Source organism: Durio zibethinus, chromosome 11 (assembly GCF_047325235.1).
Source record: "Durio zibethinus cultivar Kanyao isolate XHJ-2024 chromosome 11, ASM4732523v1, whole genome shotgun sequence".
In the NCBI taxonomy this organism is placed as follows: domain Eukaryota; kingdom Viridiplantae; phylum Streptophyta; class Magnoliopsida; order Malvales; family Malvaceae; genus Durio; species Durio zibethinus.
Genome location: NC_143172.1, coordinates 24,195,178 through 24,200,269, shown reverse-complemented (window position 1 = coordinate 24,200,269; position 5,092 = coordinate 24,195,178). Strand labels below are relative to the sequence as shown.

Here is a 5,092-nt window from a genome sequence, read left to right as displayed (position 1 = left end):
ATGATCCAGTGCAAAAAAAACTTGTGAGAAGGAGAAATGTTATTTTTGTTCAAGACTAGACCATACAAGATATTCAGAAGATTGATATATTAGTTTCATGATGCAATGGTGGTTTGATTGACTTGGATCTAGTTAATTTAACACATATGCCTATAGAGGTTGAAGATATTGAGGATAACCAACAAGATACAAGTGATGTTGATACTAGTCCTACACAAGTTGAGGTGGGTGATAATACTCATGAACAGTCATCAGTATCAGAGGTTCAATAAGAGATTTTACTATAAGTTTCATTGAAAAGGTTTATTAGAAATCGACAGCCTTTTACACGATATTTTATTGATAAGTATGTGCTATTAACTGACGGGAGAAAACTCATATGTTATGTAGAAGCCAAGGAACATGAACACAAGAAATAATGGGTTAATGCCATGCAAGATGAGATGAAGTCTTTGCATGAAAATAATACTTTTGAACTAATAAAGCTACTTAAGGAAAAAAGAGCTTTAAATAATATATGACTATATAAAGTGAAGTAAGAAGAACACGTTTTACAGCCACATTTCAAAGGTAGATTTGTTGTCAAGGGATTCAGTCAAAAGAAATGTATTAACTTTGATGAAATCTTTTTTCTTATTATTAAGATGTCATCTATTCATGTGGTTCTAGGTTTAGCAGCTAATCTTGATTTGGAGATTGGGTATATAGATATCAAATCTGCTTTTCTCTATGGTGACTTGAACAAAGAGATTTATATGGAGAAACTAAAGGGCTTCATAGTAAAAAAAAAGAGAATTTTATGTGCAAGCTGAAGAAAAGTCTTTATGGGTTGAAACAAGCACTAAGACAGTGATATAAGAAGTTTGAGTCAGTTATAGGTGAGCAAGACTACCGAAAAACTACTTCTGACTATTGTGTATTTGTGCAAAAATTCTTTGATGATGATTTTATCATATTCTTATTACTTTATGTTGATTACATTTTGATTGTTGGTAAAAATGCTTCTAGAATTGACTAGTTGAAAAAATAACTGAGTATAATCTTCTTGGGGCCAACAAGCAAATTCTTAAAATTTAAATTTATCGAGATGGAGCAATCAAAAAATTGTATATGTCATAAAAGTACTATATTGAAAAGGTGCTTGAAAGGTTTAAGATAGATCAAGCTAAAGTGGTTAGCTCTCTTCTTGTTATATACTTTAAGCTAAGTATTAATCAATGCCCTTTTATAACTAAAGAGAATAAAAACATAAGAAAAGTTTCATATGCTTTAGTAGTAGGAAGTTTGATGTATGTAATGGTGTGTACTAGGCCAAACATAGCCCATGCAGTTGGTATTGTTAGTCACTTTTTGTCAAATCTAGAAAAAAAGTATTGGAATGCAGTTAAGTATAGGTACTTCCGACTTGAGACTCACTTTTGGAAGTAAAATACCAGTGCTAGTCGGCTACACTAATTTAGATATAGCAAAAGATGTTGATTCCTAAAAGTCTACTTCAGGTTATTTGATTTCATTATCAGGGGGACTGTATCTTAGTAATTGATACTACAGAAATGCGTTGCACTTGATGTGAGATACCACTGGTTAAGAGATGCTCTCAATAATAACTTGTTTGGACTTAAAAAGATTCATACTGATTACAATTGTTCTAATATGTTAACAAAGACATTATCAAGGGAGAAGCTTGAATTTTATTGTTCGATCACTGCAATGGTGATTCTCTCTACATAGTCGAAAAGGGGAAGATTTGTTAGGCAGTGTTTCCTTCATATAGAGGTGGCTTAAAACTAAAACCCATTTACCAAGGACTTTTTAGTCCTTTCATGCTTGGTTATAGGATTTTAAACTCGTGTAACGGCAAAATTGAGAAAAAAAAGAAAAAAGAAAATTTTGTGTAGTTCCGATCAAGTAGTTTGATCGATGTCAATTCATTGTTCGATTGAGCTGAAATTTTATCAGTGTGTTCATGACTCATTATTCTTCAGTCTGAACAGAGGAGATTGGGTTTCAAGTTTTCTATCTACTAATTTCATAGGTATTTATTAATTTTTAAATTTGCTAAAACTTCTTCAATTTTCTCTTGCAAGATTGTTTTTTTACCAAGAATGTTTAATTTTGAGTTATTGTAGTTGTATGTCTCTAGTTCTAGCTTGAGAGAATTTTGTATTCTCATTATTTTGATAGTAGAGATTATTTATTGCTACCTATAATTTTTACTCCTCATTTTGGGAAGGTTTTCCACGTAAATTGCTTGTGTCTTTGTGTTTGTGGTTTGGTGATTTATTTGTTAGCTCTATTTATTTGATTTCTGCTAAATTCACACAAGAGACGGATAATTTGATTTTTCGCTGCGTAACATATTCGGTTTGAATATTGTTTGAGGTTATTTTATCCCATCATTTTTTAACTTGTAACAACAGAAAAGAACTTCAACTTCCCTACAAGCATATTGCTTGAACTGATTCTATCCTTTGTGTATTATAACTCATTCCTTGCGCTGCATGCTATAAGATATTTTCTTTCTTCAAAATACAAGTTTCAACCTCTAGTAGTCTAGATTTTATGATAAAAGTTGAAAAGCTCTAGAGTAATTGTCAAGCAAATCTTATACTATATATATGACACTTAAACATGTTCTCTTTTGCCTTATAAAGACAAGCCATTCATACTAGACCCATCAGACTCAAAAGTTGAGTTCCTATGTTTTGACAAAATTCTGATTAAATTTTATATTAGCAGAGGGTAGTGCAACCTAGACATATCTTTCTCCCATAAAAATTACACATTTGAAAAATGCTAACATGCACATGGATGGAGAGAACTCATTCCACTTGTTTAAATTTTATTGGTTTTTATTTGTAGTCTCCTCTCCTCTCTTATAGATATATTCTATGTTGATCTTTTCAGTTATATCCCACTGACCCCAAAATAGAGGAGGCTACTTTACATATTCTGAAGTGTATAAGTTTTAGTGACATTTAAGGAGCTATTAAAAAAATTTTGAAAGAACAATTGGAGATAACGTGATTGAATATCTGCGGGCCTTCTGAAACATAAAATATTCCAAATGCTAAATGATTGTTACAAGGATAAATTATCCTACCACACAGAAAGGTTCTTTTTTTTTATTTAAAAAATAAGAACAAGAAAAAGGCTAAGGATAGAGACTGTCTTTATCAAGACTGCACAACCATGTCTAAACCTGTTTCATTGTCAAAAGAAGATTGAAGAAAGGCTACATCTTTCTATGTACATTTTGCCTCCCAATATAAAAAAAAAATGATGAAGTATGTCCTATTGCTTGATGTGCTATTCTATTCCCCTTTGAACTGATGTTAATTATGTTGCGAAATGAAGCTAAAAACCTGGAGCAAGAACAAACTAGAAGAATCACTAGAACTCCAGAGTATAGAAAGAATAATGCTTCAAGAATCCATATGTTGAAAAGGAGTCTAACTGTTCTAAAACAATTAAATAAACTTAACATGTTTATATCTAGACTTTGTCATTGACTTAATCAGATGGCTAGATGAAACATGTATAAAGCCAATATATATAATTTCATTCAAGTGAATTAGCTTCTTCCTTTTCCTCTATTCAGGCAGTATTCATTGCATGCTGAGACTTCCAATTTGCAAATTGATTAAAGAAACACGGGTGTTATCCTCATCAAACTGAATTAAAACATAATTTGCAATAGATTGCCAAGACAGCTCATGCTTCAGAGGCAAGGAAAGAATTAATATTCACCATGAATGTGTCCAGGTATTCTAAATTAATTGGGCCATGATAAGCAGCTCACCATTGTTTTCTACACATCTAAAACAAGATTCAGATTGCTAACTTTGACATGAGCATTATGTTGTAGCCTTGTAGGGATAAGTAATATGCCCATTTTTTGCCCTCCATTTCCTCGATCATGTGCATCTTATTTGAATGAAAATGAAAAAGGGAAGACTCAACACAATCTCTCAACCTTTCAGGAAGAACACAATTGATCATATATATATTTAGAGTTTGATAGAGTTTACATCTTTAATGATCAACATTTCAAGAGCAAAGTACATGAAGTTTGAGATTCTTTGATGATAAGAATCCAGTACAACAAGATTAATCTACAAACAGCAATAATCAGCTAAATTCATATATATATTTGAGGGTTTTTTACTCTATTTTGGTGTTCTTTAGCTGTGGACCTTATGAAGAATTAGGTGGAGTATACTCACAGACTTCCTCAGTTTCTACTTCCCTTCTGTGAAAGTTTCTATGGCAACCACAAGCCGCGCATGTTAGAGCCCCAGTCGTCCCCTCCGCGCTGCTTGCCATGAACTCCCGGCAGCCATCCACAGCATATCCTCCAATATTCGCCGCGTGATTCTTCTGGCACTCCCCATATCTCACGTTTCTAATCACTGAAGACGAAGTACTGGAACTTCTTCCAATTTTCAGCACCACTTGACGTTTCTTCATCCCTTGGAAACCCTAGTTCCTCTCTACAATTTGATGGAAATGTACTGTACTGTAGTAGCTGTAGTGGTACTAGTTTCTTGGCAATGGCTTTCTCATCCAACCCCAGAAGCGAGCAAGAAGAAAAAGCCAGCTCTCTCCTTGTTAATTAAGCTACGAAAGGAAAACAGAAAAAATTAAGAATAGAAAAGAAAGGAAAGCTACATAGCTTTATGCGGTTTGATGGCTAACCCTAACCCTAGCATATGTATATTTATAAGGCCTCGGTGGCACATCTCTAGTCCATGGAAAGGGCCATCATCACCCTCTTTGCAACGTGTAGCATTCAGATCAAGAATGGGATTGAGAGCGAGATAGGTGAGTGGAGGAAATCCTTGTCCTTACACAAAAAAGTTGGACGTGCCCTATAATTATCTTTGGAAATGATGTTTCAACTGCCTTTGAAGATAATAGGAGGGACCTGTACATGGAAGTGTGGCACATGGAATATATATTGCCAATTTTGTGCAAATAGAAAAAGCTCTAATTAATTTGATGAAATGTAATGGCTTTATGACCAAAAACAGTGATGAACGATTAGTAAAAAATGGAGCAATTAACTAAAATGGTAGCTTGTTTTAATTAA

General features: G+C 33.4%; 1 pseudogene; it reads right to left on the bottom strand.

Annotated features, from left to right (window-relative positions):
• Nucleotides 1-3,977: 3,977 nt before the first annotated feature.
• LOC111290964 (mini zinc finger protein 3 pseudogene) lies at nt 3,978-4,702 on the bottom strand (annotated as a pseudogene).
• Between the last annotated feature and the right edge of the window lie 390 nt (nt 4,703-5,092).